The sequence below is a fragment of the Excalfactoria chinensis genome, chromosome 2 (assembly GCF_039878825.1).
Source record: "Excalfactoria chinensis isolate bCotChi1 chromosome 2, bCotChi1.hap2, whole genome shotgun sequence".
Lineage (NCBI taxonomy): Eukaryota > Metazoa > Chordata > Aves > Galliformes > Phasianidae > Excalfactoria > Excalfactoria chinensis.
In genome coordinates, this window is record NC_092826.1 from 15,984,540 (window position 1) to 16,000,197 (window position 15,658).

The following is a 15,658-nucleotide window of genomic DNA, read 5'->3' on the forward strand; positions in this document are numbered from 1 at the left end:
ATTTTATGCACCTTTCCTTACTTGAACAACAACAAAAAATAAATAAAAATAAAAATAAAAAAATAAAAATTACTTTGATCAGCCAGCTTAGCCTATGAGTTTTATTTATGATCAGCCAGCTTAGTCTGTGAGTTTTATTTATGATATATATGATTTTTTTTTACAAATAGCATCTCCAAAGTTTCTAAACAATAAAATGAACAGTGGGACAATAGATACTCTACTTCATTTTTCCTTAACCTTGAAAAAGTCTACTAGCTACATTCTAAGTAACTTACTTAGGTAACACATATATTCATTTCATTTTTCAACGGTATTTCTATAATCCAGGAAATCTGAATTTTTTAGCAGAAAATATTAATTGCCAGTAGTTAAGTTTGGACTGGAACTTTTGAAGTACTTTTTTTTTTTTCAGTTAGCGATTACTCAATTGTGCAGCTTACATAGGATCAGCTCAGGAAGAGTTTAACCCTGTGGGAGGGTCCCCATACTGGAAGAGAGTGACCACAAAGGAGCAGCAGAGATGAAATTTTATAGACAAACTAGAACCTCCAGTGCTCTTATCTGTTATTAATAGTCAGTAAATTACACTAATCTCCTCTACAATGAGTGTCTTTTCTCCGTCAAGGTAATCGGTGATTTCCTCATTTTTATCCCAACCCACTAGAGCTTATTCATCACTGTTTTTCCTAATTTTCAGTTGAGGCAAGGTATCAAGAGAGAGCAGCATGGTCACATAGCAGTGCAAAACTGTAGTGTACATTACTTAATGTGGCTTTCACATATTTCATTTTTTCTAAAAATTTTCCACTGAGATGGAAACTTTTAGCCTGTTATTTCAATAGAAGTGTAGTTTTCCCAAGTTCTAAGAAATTAAAAAAAATATTTCGCTAAAAATGTAAACAAATCAGAAAATTTTAGTACACTTTTATTACTCTGAATATTCTGAAAATTCATATACTGTAAAGAAAAACAAACAAACAAAAAAAAAAAAAAAAAACAAACACAAAATTTAGAAGTAGATTTGGATAAATTTATACCTTTTAGAGTGCAAAGTCCAGTCCTTCTCATCTTCTCCCAAACAAGGTACAATAGAAATGGAAATAATTTATATTATATATATAATTTACCTAAATAAAAACATGAAAATGAAAAGCTCCAAATTTTTCTTTCATAAGATGAGAGAATACCCAGAATGAACAGATCAGTCTGTGTTTTCCTTTCTAAGAATAATTATTCATTAAATCATTATATTATTACATATTATATATATTATAGTATATTTTTATTTGTTATATTATTAATAATTATTATTTATACAATTATTTATTGAATGCCAAAACTCATAATACAATTTAGTTCAGGAGAATATTAATAATATCAAGTGATTAACCAAATATTTGGTCAGATGGGAACTAACTTCTTTTGATTAAAAATAAAAATAAAAATAAAAATAAAAATAAAAATAAAAATAAAAATAAAAGATCCCTTAGTTCTTAGTCATTCATACTATTAAGTGTGTCTCCTGGAATTTGATCTGTCTCTAAACATTTTATTCTAACTACTATCAAGGAAGCAAAAGGCACTGAAGAATTAAGACAATTTCAGCATTCAAAGAGTGGAATTATTATTATTATTTTTTCCAACATGTGACTGTTTAATAGCAATAAAAGCAGCAGAAACGTGATTGAAAATACAGAGCTCAAAGGTGCAGTTTGCTTAGCAACAAAAATTCTAAGATATCTTCCAATTTCCAATACCTCAAAAAAAATAAAAAAAAATCTAAAAACAAAAACAACAACAAATATATATATATATCTTATTTTTCCTTCTGTTGTATTTTGCAACTTTGTTTTGTAATTATACATATTCATGCACAAGAATTAAATATGCTTTGAATTGAAGGATCTCAAGCCCTAGCAATTTTTCTTACTTGTCAGATGTCTTTCAAACACAAATATAATACCTGATTCTCTTAGAAACTTCATTTGAAACTTTTAATGGTAGTATAGAAAGGAAAGATCTACTTGTTCTTTTTTACTACCATTAACCATCACCTCTAACAAGCTAACGCTGTTTTATCTCTAGATCTGTACCAATGACAGTAGGACAGAAGGTCCACAGGCCCAACAGCCCAGAAAGTGGGGGAAAAGGGGGAAATAGAATGAAAGGAAAAAAAAAACAAACAACTAGTAACAATGATCTGAGGAGGAAAATAAACTTAGTTTACTAATTATAGCAGTGAAAATATAAGTTAATTGGGAAAAGGAGACTTCAAAAGATTTCTTCCTCATTACACCTCTGAAAAGAAGAGCCTGAGTAAGAATTTTATGGTTTTTGCCTTTGTTATTATTTTTTCATTTTGCTATTTGTTCAGATTAAGACATGTTTTTGTGCTGAAATGTATACTTACATCTAAACAAATAATAAAAAAAAAAAAAATCAAACAACTACAAACAAAAAAAGCAAACCACAGATGTTAAAACGAGAAAACAAGCACAAGTTATGTGATACGTAATCTCAATGTATCTGTTCTGTTATCTTAAATCTAAAAGGTAATATGAAGTTCTGAATGGGAAAAAAAAAAAAAAAAAAAAAGAAAGAAAAAGAAAAAAAAAAAAGAAAAAAAAAAAAAGAAAAAGAAAAAAAAAATAGGCATAATTCCAAACTTTTCTCAGAAAACAAAGAAAAGAAAATAATTTCAGGATGCTATGACCTTACTGATTTCATCAAAATATGACAGACAGTTATAGCTAAATTCACTTTACACAGTCTACTTTATGGTTTTATTTTTGTTCTTTCATTTACTTTTTCTGGTATGTGTTTGCTTGCTTAGGTATTCAGAATCATCCTTTCCTACGTCCCCTGAAAATGCCATCTGCATTGCAAGCACTGCTTTAAATAAATAAACAGTGGTATGTGAGTCTGTTAACCATCCTACTGTGGCTAAAACTGTCTATACTATCTAGAGAGTTTGATGTTGCTTCTTGTCCATGAAGCACCATCTAGTTACAGATAAGAGATAAATTCACAAGAAAGAACTGTTCAACTAATATGTTAAGAAGAATCTCTATGTTGAAGGAATATTTGTGCAAATTAGCACTGTTCATTTATTTATTTTTTATTTGTAATATTCTGAGGAATGTCTTATTTAGTCAAGAGTAAAGTCATATTATGTTAGCTCAGGGAGAATTGTATCTTAAGAAAACTGACTGTAAATTCAGAAAATTTCTTTCTTTATTAATAAGGCCTCTAAGCGGTTTTGAAGGAAGCTGCTCTGAGACTATATGTGCAAAGCATGCTAAATAATCTGATTTCACTGGAATTTTAAGTATGATATATACTTGAATCGCATCAATTTTTAATAAAATAACTTCTAAATATGTCTTACACAGTAAACACGACTGCTTCATGAGAAATCCCAGCTGAAGACTACCAAAGACAATAAGGTATACTAAACTCAAAACATAGGAGTCATTGAATATAAGTTCATGTAACACTTCCACAATTTAAACATGAGTTGTTTAATGGGATCATTTAAAACAAACAAACAGAAAAATCATTTTAAACTAATTTTCACATTAAATAAAAAAGTATTTTCTGACTAACTAATAACATTCAAACTTGAAAAACATGTTGGTGACAGGATGAATATATTTAGTTTTTCAGTAGCTACCTTAGGCCGATATTTAAATCATTGTCAGGAAGCACATTAGTAATATACAAAAGAAAATACATACATAAAAGAAGAATTAAAAGCATTATAATTTATATTTCTAATTTGTCATGACATGCACTTATTATAATGAAATAATAATTGTTTATATTTTAATAAGATTTTAAATATTAAGAAACATCAGGCATTGCTCAATTAAACTATCTCACATGTTAAAGTTTAGGAAATGTACAAGATGACATTCTTAAATTTAAAGCCCTCCATTTGTCAGGAAAATAAATTAAACATTTGTTTTCAGTCTTCAAATCAGTGAACTGTTATTTAAAAAGTGATTATTTTTTAAAAAAAGATTATAAACATAAATGCCAATAAACCTCCTTTATTAACATCATGAAAGGAAGATGCCCTTGCTTTTGATAAAGCAAAATTACTCTAAGAAATAAAAAGTTGAGTGAGAAAGGTCACAACGCAGGAGGATATTGTTAACTGTGCTTATCATTTCTACACTAATCTCTTAAGGAAAATATTTGTGTGCATGTATGATTTATGGAAGGAAGTGTCTGGGACATTACTATATTTTCATACTATTCAGTCTGTGCATTGTAAATGCAATAAACCATATTTGGATTATTAAATTCACTTGTATGCTCAGAAATCTCCCTGATAAAAATGCAGGACAATCACAAATGCCCACAGGAACAGAGTATCATCTAGAAAAGGCATCTGCAAGGCATAAAAAGGGACAAAACGATTATTTTGATTTAACATCTTCGATGTTACATCACTTTTTTTTTTTTTTTTTTTTTTTTTTTTTTTTTTTTTTTTTTTTTTTTTTTTTTTTTTTTTTTTGTAGTGAGGGTCTGCAGACTTGGTTTCTATGCAAACGATCAGTCTGCCCCATCTTAAATCAGTTACAGCTGGCTCAGAAGGGGGTCTGTTGAGCAAAACTGAGCCAATGATTGGTTCTGCTTGCTCCACTGTGATAATATATTTAAGCAAGGATAAACAAATGCTGCACAGCAGCTGTTAGAGGGCAAAATGAGAAAATATGAGATACAACTTTGCAGACACTTAGGACAGGCGAGAAAGGAAGCCAACATCTTTAATAATCATCTTTGCACAATGAAGAATAAAAAGCTCTAAAAATATTCTTCTAAAGCTATTAAGAAATAAACTTATTCCTGCCCGCTCACCCCCGCCCCAAGGTAAATCTTGGAGATTCCATTACAGCATCAATGAATTGAGCCTATTTTTATTTTATTATTTTCCTATACATACAATTCTCAAAAAAAAAAAAAAGAAAAAAAAAAATTGTATTTGTGCCTAAACAGATGTCAAAATATTTACATAAATGAGAATGCTAAATATCTATTCATAAAATCATAGTAAGTGCTGGAAACTGTAACAGACATTCAGAATTAAAGCAGTGGTTATGAACAGGTAGACAGATGTATGAAAAAATTTAGAATTAGAAATGTAGAATCTTATCTAAGAAGAAATCATAAATGGCAGAAAGATGACTGAGAAAAGTGTTCTGGTGATAGGAGAGTACCCAAGCAATTCTGACTCATAAAAATCAACAAAACAACATTTGTTTGCTTGTTTGTTGCTTGCTTGTTTTCCAAAAACTCCTAAATAAGAATATCTACAGTATTTCATCAATTAATCCAGAGTAACTTCTTATATGTTGTGCATTTTTATTTTCAGCCAAATTCTATATATTTACTCTTACATAGTATTTTGATGGGTTACTATGCAGCATTTAGTTATAATCCTGTACCATTAAGGACAATTAAACTGTATGTTTGATCTCATTTGGTTCAAGATAGGTATAACTGTAACACATTATTTAATCTTACAGTTTGTGGGTGGTGAGGAGTTTACTAGTTTACCTTGATTGAGCCAAATAGCTGCTTACTGTCTTATCAAAATTGTTCAAATGTATATTCCATATGCAAGTGAATTACAGGGGCAGCCTTACACCCTAGTAAATATTGGGAATGATGTTCATGCATGAGCATAACCAAGCAGAATACCAAGAGAATATATTAGCATTCTCCATTTTCCCACATATTTTTCCAATAATTTCAATATACTTATGTTAGACATTTATTTTTTAAAAATAATTAAAAAAAAATACAAAAACAACAAAACACCTTAGATTCATGAATCATCAAAGTCTGATCATGTATCTCATATCAGAGATCTGACTTCCATAAAAAAATATGTTATTTACTCTGCAAAGATTGTGACCCCAAGAGTAACACAATGGGAAGTGCAACAATGACAGCAGAACAGCAAGATCCCAGGCTTCAGCAAGCAAGGATTCTCCCATATGGAACTGCAGTGGGAACAGAAATAGCAAAAGAAGCTGCTTACCTTCAGAAGGCCTCAGGTACACAAAAATCTCCCTCATATGAGGTAATAATGCAACCTTATACGAGGTAATAGTCATAGCACACATTCAGCCCTCAGGAATAATTCTTTGTCTGGAGCTCTAATGCTGACTCTGTGTCATAGTCCTTCCTTTCTGGGCCTTAGTCATTGCTGAGCTCAGCCTAGTCCATGAGCTGATGTCCCCAGGCTTCAGTAGCTGGCACCGTAGTCCACTGGTATTTGCTTTTTGCCTGACTCCAGGAGTTGGTACAAATCATCACTCAAGTCTCACCAGTAGCTGACAAGTAGTCCTTCCAGAATTAATACATATGGGAGAGAGTATGAATTTGCTGAGAGAGAGCTAAGAAAAGATTTCATAGAAACAATGAAAAGTTAAAGTTGGAAGAGACCTCTGAAAGTCATGTAGTCCACCCACCTTGCTCATACAAGGCCACCTGGAGGAGGCTGTCCAAAACAATGTGTAGATGGCTTCTGAAGAAATCAAAGGGGGGAGATTGCACAACCTCTCTGAGCAACCTGTGTGTTGCAGTTTCAGGCGTGACATGGAAATGGGAGAATCCTCACATTCCCCTTCTCAGGGAGAAGGAAAGAAAAACATCCCAATTAAGATAAGGAGAGATAACAAACTTACTACCAACTGAAAAAGAATGTAAGAAAGATGATAATAAGAAAGAGTAACAATTAATACACCAAACCAAATGAGAGAGAGAGAGAGGAAAGCTATGACTGTGCTGTTTGCTGCAATACCAGAACCCAGAAGCGCCATTTAACCCCGTTACCCAGAATCAGAGATCACACAAGGAACATAAAATAAAATAAAATAAAATAAAATAAAATAAAATTAAATTAAATTAAATTAAATTAAATTAAATTAAATTAAATTAAATTAAATTAAAAAATAGTGTGTGTTTGAGAGAGAGAGAGAGGAAAAGGCACATTTGATAAGCAGATTGTCTCTCTTCTGGCAGTCTCTGTCATCACAAAAAAAAAAAAACAAAAAACCCACATTAAAATATTCATGAAACTGGTGAGAAAATTTGAAGTGAGAGTTTTGGACATTAGCTGGAACTTTAGGTCTCTAAAAGTGCTTATTAATTTCTACAGATCTTTCCAAAATGACTTCTTGATAGATTTCCAAAAGAGAAAACACTGAAAGCTTGATTCATGCATGGTCAAGCTCTACTTCAGTATTTTAGATGAATACTTCATAATGCTGACAGCTATTCTGTTATTTCTTTTTGGATGACTTTAGACTCTTAAATTATATGAATTGGAAAATGTAACATTTTAATATGAAAATATTAGTAAATTTCATAGAAAGTCTGATTCAAAGTAGAAGCCAGTTAATTTCTGCGACATAAAATTATACCACTGTGTTGTACCTGAAATGTTTGCTGTAAATCTGCTCAGATATTTGCTAAGAAATACCTCTGGCTATGAACTTAAGGCACTATATTCTCCTGTAACTTCAGTGTATAGTGCAGGTATTCTAGCTCTGCACATGCAAAGCTAAATCACTGCTGTAAGATATGGAAAACTTCAAGTATTTTAGTAGAAAAAAAAAAAATCCAGCTAGCCTAAAGAAACTGTGAGGAAAATTTATCAGCAGCAAAGGCTATTATAATGTTCTTTTCAAGACTTCTAGAAATTGCCAATTAAATTCACTATGCCTCTTGAAGATCTGTTGCAAATTAAATCTGTAATGTGATTTTCTATATGTTATTTTTTTTCTATTTTTTTCTAATTTGTTCTTCACATATAGAGACGAAGTAACAAAAAACTTGATACAGTAATCAAATTTTAAGTAATTAAGGATTTATTCTATTTTTTCATGAAGTGTTGAAAATATTCAATCATTTTACACTTGGCTGAGTACTGGAGCAGCTATTTAATAAAGTCATGAAAAAGCTCTTACAGAATAAATATAATTGATCTATTTGAATTCTGTACTTTGTTTCATAAAAATAAATTTAAAAATAAACTATGATTTAATTGTGTACTAGCCTACACAAGGCATACTTCAAACTGTCATTTTCTAAATAGAGTCTGACAAGAAACATATGGACATTTTTTATAAATTTAATTTTTTTCCTACTAGGAATTTATTAAAATGTCAATGAACTGAATCCAAACAAACTCTTTGTTACCACAGCATTTCAACCTATGTAATGAGGAACCAAGAACAACCTCATTGAATGAAGAAAAAAAAAAAAAAAAAGAAAAAATGCAACTGTACCAGGGAATGAGCAGCAGCAAAATCAAAAACTGAGTTTCAGTGAGCACAAAAATTTCCAAACATTGATGAAATTTCTGAGATAAACAGGAATGTATTTACTATTCTGTAAGGTAGATGGAAAGATAATCTTTAAACTTATATAACAATTATTTTAGTCTTAAACACAGAATTCGTTACAGCAAAAAATCGTATTTCTGTTCTACATTGTTCAGTACAGTGGTAGTTTTATGATCCATGACTGTGATTTCTTAATTTATTTAAACAAAAATTAAGGATATTAGTTATTTTTTATACTATACTGATGCACTTTTAATACTATGGATTAATAATACGTGTATGGTTTAATTTCTTTTTATAACTTAGTGTAACTTTAGTGTAAACAAACAGTTTTAACATCCAACACAGTATTTAGATAAACAGTGATACCTCTTTCATTCACTACCATTAAATAATGGTGACGACTTTCTTATGATTCAATTACACTAATCTCATTGTCTATACAGAGAAATTCAAATTAGCACACATTTGAAGTATACCTGAAAGTTCTTGATTGCATTTATCATAATCATGACTGAATATCAATTGCATTACAAAGTCTGTACATGTAACAAGATAGGATTTACTAGCAGGTGACAAATATAAATCTGTATTCAGCCAAGCACCCAAGACAGCTGTCCCAAGTCATGGAGCATCACACAGAGGAAACACTGATTGACAGTAATGGGAGTCTTTTTAATTCAGAAGCCACAACCTTCCAACCTGCCTGCAATCAAGAGAGCTTTGCTGCTTGTCCAAGCTCAGGTCCAAGATGTTGTGGAGAAATTGCTGAGGTTTCCTTCCCATTGTTGTTGCTCTCCAATATGGGCTTCAGCTACATGGCCAGGGTGATCATGGATCCCATCGACCTTCATTACATGGCTCTGAGAGTGAGATTCAATGACATGAAGAACCAGTTTTCCTAAATCTTGCCTATGAGGAAATGCTTGCAAAATGTCTGCTTTTCCAGAAAGACCATGGTCAGCAAAGGTTGCCTTGACTGTTGCTTTATAGCCATGGGAGTCTCTCTGAGGATTGTGGACTATGAGGAAAAACTCTGTCTGACCAAGCAGTACTAAAGAATCTTTGACTATTGGCTAGTGAATATGTGGAGGAAATCTTTAATAGTAGGAATGGTAAGGGAAGAAGAGATGTTCTAAGAACTTCTAGACTTTTGTGTTAAGGGGCATGGTTTAGTGAGAACTGTTGGTGATGGGTAGATGGTTGGACTGGATGATCTTGTAGGTCTTTTCCAACATGGATGATTCTCTGTTTCTGTGATTCCTTGATGCCACAGACAAGTAAGAAAGTGGCAGAGCAAAATGCCAGGCAATTTGTGCAAGGTGGTCTGGATTGGAGAAATCTTGTGATCCTTTTGTGTTTTATGCTATCCTTTTGTATTTCATGCTATTCTTTTTTATTTTATGGGATTCCATTACTTCCTATGAAATCAGGGTTGTCCCTCATAGTCTTACCAGAATAACTCATTTGCCATAGTACAGGCAAAAGAGGGTCAGTGGCTTGTCAAGAAAAGGCCAAGACATGATCCAGCAATATGCCTTTGACAAAAAGAAGGCCAAAAGCCTCCTGTGCTGCCCTAGACAAAGTCTTGCCCATAGGATGTGGTCCTTCCCTTCTACTAGTCATGTGTATACTTCTGGGCTTTCCAGTATAAGAGAAACATGGAGATACTGACTTAAGCCCAATTAAGTGCCACAGTGCTGGTGAAGGGACTGGAGCATATTGCAAACACAGACAGGCTGAGAGACATGAGGCTATTTAGCCTGGAGAAGTAAAGGCTCATGAAGATCTTGTTAGTGTGTATAAAAGGCTGATGGGAACGAATAAAGAAGGAAACATACTTTTCTCAGTAGTGCTGTGTAGGTGGACAAGAGGAAAAGAGCACTGACAGAAATAAAAGAAACTCCAGGTAGACTTGAGGAACAAGTCTGTACTGTGTGCATGGTCAGATCCTGGAACAGGTTAACCAGAGAAGTTGTGAAGTCTTTATCATGAGGAGATATCTAAAGCCCAACAGGACAAAGCCCTGAGTAATCCACTCCAGATGGAAGGTTAGATGAGGCCATTTCAAGAGATGCCTTCTAACCTCAAACATTTTGCTATTTCATGAAAATTCATACCAAAAGTTTTACATTGCTATTCTTTTGTATTTAATGGGAATCCATTTCTTCTCATGAAGTCAGAATTGTCCTAAATAGGCCCTCTGTAGTAATCCACTTAACCTGTCAAGTGTGCTTCACGTTCAGGAACATTAGTAACTATACCACTAAATTATAAAGGCTTATTCTATCTGACCTCACTCAAGAACTTTAATATAAATCTAGATCATAAACATACAAAACATGGCATATGTCAGGCCGTATGAATACATATAAATATTAATTAACTCACTGAACTTTTGGCTACACACTGAGAGCGTTAACGTTTGAACAGGAAAGTCAAAGTATTCAAGAAAATCAAAGTACTTTGTCCATGTATTTAAAAAAATAATTCATAATTGAAAAAGTAATTTTCACACAGGAAAAGCATTATGACTGTTAAAATATTAATTCCTGTGGGATGATTTAATCTTCTCATTGTAATAAAAGGTTATTTGAAATTAAAATAAAAAATATGTTGAGAGGAAAGATACCTAAACTTTAAGAACATTTTTAATGTCTAAGTGTTGTTAAAAATCATCAGATATTTCCGTGATCCTTAAAAGAGAGGTTTAAAGTATCTTAGGAAGAGGTTAGGCTAAATTGAAGTCATCATTCCTGAAATCTCTCCCCATCTCAACTGCACTATCAAATATAATACTAAATAAAAATTCATAGTCCATATTGTCTCACTCCAATTTATAGGAGGGAGGCCAGGTTCTTTTGATATATTATGCCTGGCGTGAGATTAAGCAAACGTTCAAATGTTGTGCTGACCAGTTTTTTTAGAAATAATAGTCAGCTGGAAAGAGGGGGAAGGGAGAGCGGTGACTAACAAAATTAGGGTGATTGGGATGGGAAAGTAGGCAATAGGAAAGGTAGGAAAATGGCAAGAATTGTGTGAAGCGGGGATAGGCACCACCTGGATGCAGCATAGTCCCATCACACGTCATTTTATTGGTCCAAGGCAAAACAGGCAAAGGGGAGAGCAGCAGCAAAGTGGCAGGCCACAAGCAGCAGACCGGTGCTGCGCAGAGCAGGCGGTGGAAAGAACAGTGAGGTCTCATGGAGCAGGGTCTTGAGCAGCAAGCCCAGGAGAGTCCATTGGCAGCAGTAGGGCGACAGTAGAGGAATCTGAAGCCAGATAGCAATCTTGAAGTTCTTCAGCATGCAGGCATCTCCTTCAGCATGCAGGTGTCGTGTAGTGAGGCATCTGATGACAGAAAACCTCCTTGTTCACGTAGTGAGGCATCTGATGTCAGAAAACCTAACTTCATAATTTGTCCATGCTCTTTTTATCCTACTTCTTTCCTGCCAATGTGACATTCCTGGGAGCTTGGGTAGTACCCTGGAATGACCATCTTCTTTGAGATAAATCCACACAAAAGACCACTTCACAGCCATTCATCTGCAATTTATCTCTCTCCCCTTGCCCCTGGTCTTGTCTGTCTGTATCCCACAGGAATTAATATCCTCAAATTTCCACCTGAGAGTTTGTGTCCTGTTTAACCCTCCCTTCAAGTACTGGAAGACCACAAAGAAGACTCCCCTGAGCCTTCTCTTCTCTAAGCTAAATAAGCCCAGTTCCCTCAACCTTTCCCCATAGGTGAGGTGCTCTAGCCTCTGATCATATTAGTAGCCCTTCTGTGGACCCTCTCCAAGAGTTCCATGTCCTTCCTGTATTGGGGGGCCCAGGCCAGGATACAGTACACTAGATGGGGCCTCAGAAGTGCAGAGTAGAGGGGGACAATCACCTTCCTCTCCCTGATGGTCACCCCTTTTTTAATGCAGTCCAAAACACAGTTGGCCTTCTGGGCTGCAAGCATGCACTGCTGGCTCATATCCAGCTTCTCGTCCACCAGGGCCCCAAGGTCTCTCTCCGCAGGGCTACTCTCAAGAAGATATTCTTCTAGTTTGTATAAATAACTGGAGTTGCCCCAACCCAAGTGCACACTTGGGCTTATTGCTCTTGGCCTTATTGAACCTGAGCTGCTCTTGGCCTTATTGAACCTCATTAGATTTACATGGGTCTACTTCTCCAGCCTGTCCAAGTCCCTCTGGATGGTTTCCCTTCCTTCCAATTTATCAATGGCACCATTCAGCTTGTTCATCCGCAAACTTGCTGAGGGTTCACTCGATGCCATTGTCTATGTCACTGATGAAGATGTTGAAGAGTACTGGTCCCAAGATGAACCCCTGAGGGACACCGCTCATGACCAGCCTCCACAGAATCACAGAATCACAGAATGACCCAGGTTGGAAAGGACCTCAAGGATCATGAACCTCCAACCCCCCTGCCTGGTAGGGCCACCAAACTTCTACATTTACTAGATCATGTTGCCCAGGGCCCCTCCACCCTGACACCTTATAAATATATATGTATATATGCATATATATGTATCTATTTAACTGGAGAAAAATAAATATATATGTATGTAATTTATATACTATATATATATATTGTTTTCTGGAATAGGAAAACATACTAGATCACATTTTCTTTAGGAGATGTCCAGTCCTATTCAAATTTTTGTTCTTCTGAAGGATTTGGAAATGTGCCCATACCTCAGATGAGCTAGATACTCTCATAGGCAAAGAATTTATGTATTTATCCATCCTACAGCAATAAAATGTCTCAACAGAGAGGAATGTATCATTGTTGCTGTATATAACTGACATGTTAAAAGTTTTGTGGAGAGGAATATGCCAGAGCACATCATACTTTTAAATGATATATGTCAGATGCAGAATATCTTTAAGGGTTCAGTGGCAGCAACAGAACCAAATCTAATGCTGCGGGACAGTGAAGCAACACAGATTTTTACCTGTAGGCAACATTATGCAGAAGACAATTTTAGATTAGACAAGAAAATGACCCATTTAGCAGAAGCCTTTTATATAAGAAAATTTTTGGAATGTTTAAGCCAAGAAATAGTTTAGTTAGTGAGATTTGTTTGATTTGGGATCTGAAACTTATTCACATCCTTGAGAAATAAACCAGCATATTTTCTTTTTCTCTAAAAATTTTTCAAGTACTGGCATACATTGCAGTGTTCAGTAAACATGGCCCACAGTTAATGGCTGCCAGCACAGTAAGTAAAATTTGTATCCACCTGGCATACGTTCACCTCATTTTGTAAACTGAGCAGCTTACTGATTCTGGTTTTGATTCTTTGTACAATCTCTTGACACTCTTTCTGAAAATAGTGGAAATGGTTCCTTTTTTTTAAATCACGTTCAGATGGAATTTATGATTTCAAATTATTTCTGCTAAAAGTTTAAATGACTTTCTGGTTCTTAATATAAAAAACAAGCTTATAACACTGATGAAATTATAACAAACTCTGCATTTAAGCAATTTTCAAATACATCTACATGTATTTTTATTCATTTATGCATGTATGTATTAAATTCTTTGTTCCATGTTGATAGTGAAAACTTTTTAGTAAGCAGAATGAATCTGTAGATCTTTCTAAGTCCTGAGAATGATAACATAAATGTCCCCAGAAAGTAAATTAGAAAAACCTTAGTCTTCTTCCACTGCAGACCTCCAGCTCAAGGCCAAGAATATTTCTTTCTTTAAATCACTAGAGATATATGGTAAATGTGGTACCCTGTGGACCATGAATTTAGTAATAAGTATTTGACCTCCAAGGATGAAAGATAACCTTACCATCGTTAGTCAGAGATTTACCAACTGGAAATACAATAGAGAAAAGCGAACAAAAGACTGAGTCTCCTATGTATTTTCTTGAATACTTTTTAATGTAGCAAACAATACTTGATGGACATGCTGGGAATATTTATAATGAAATACAGATTGAATTATTTAAAAACCAGCATCTGAAAATAGCAATATGTATGTAGATCAAGTAGATTAACACTGTATTTGTTTAGAATCCAGATTTGCTGAAATTTATAATGGTAAAACATTCTACATCACAGTTGGACTAGATGGTCTTGTAGGTCCTTTCCAACCTTGTGATTCTATGATTCTATGATTGTGATTATGATTGTGATACATGTGACTTCATACATTCCTTATAGAAGCTCTGTGATAAACACACACGTTTTATCTAACTATGTTTTCACTTACTGATAACATGATGAATAAAAAAATTAGGGAAGAAACGGAGTTCCTCTAGAGTCATATTATTTTAGGCTTTTCAATTATTTGCTTTTCATTTTGCTCATGTACTGGTTCATTTTAACCTATATTATTAAGTACACAGCAGAGTTTTAAGAAACAGGATTTTTAAATAAATAAACTTAAATTTTTAGAAATGATACTCCTGATGCTATTTATACTCTGGAACAAAATTTTTTATATCACCCATTAGAACACCAGTTAACCAAAGTTTATTAATCTTAGCTCATACTAAATTGATTTTTATTTATTTATTTATTTATTTTGGCAAATTGTTTAATTTGCATAAAAAACATCTGTAAGGCATCTCCCCAAACTTTTCTGCTTGCAGAAATGATCATAAAAAATTGTTCATATGCCTGTTCTAGTAGGAACAACAACAACATCAAAAGGTGCACTACTACAAATTTTCTCTCAGAACTGCTACACAGGGGTACCTGCTCTCTACACTCTTGCTATTGCAGTCCAATATACATTAACCTTACTTTCTGCCAGCTATCAAAAACAAAAACAAAACAAAAAACAACAAACAAACTAAAAACTATAGGAAGTGTCTTTTCAATCTCATCTGCCACCTCCTTCAGTACTCAGCACATCCCATTAGGATGTGACTCAGGGAGAAGCACCAGGCACTGCTTATACCCTGAGACACGGGCAGCTACTTCTGATGAACAATTGCTTCAGTTAGCCCAGGGACTGTCATAACACAGAACCACTATAGTTGAACCATCTCTGTTAATTCTCTGAAGCCTGAGGCAAAATCTTTTTTGCTACACTAACGCAGCAGTTGGTTAAGTGCTGAGTCCCTCCTTGGCTGCCTTGTTTGCTTAGTTCTGATATATCTGACTTATTTGAGAACTACTTAGAAATTTTTGTCATGTGCTTTGTTTTGGACCTCTATATATGTTATATCTACAAAAATCTTTCAGAGACCACACATGGATGAGTATCATCTCATTTGCCTCAGTGTGTGGAGTTCAGACAAGAAAAATAGATGTTAACTAAAG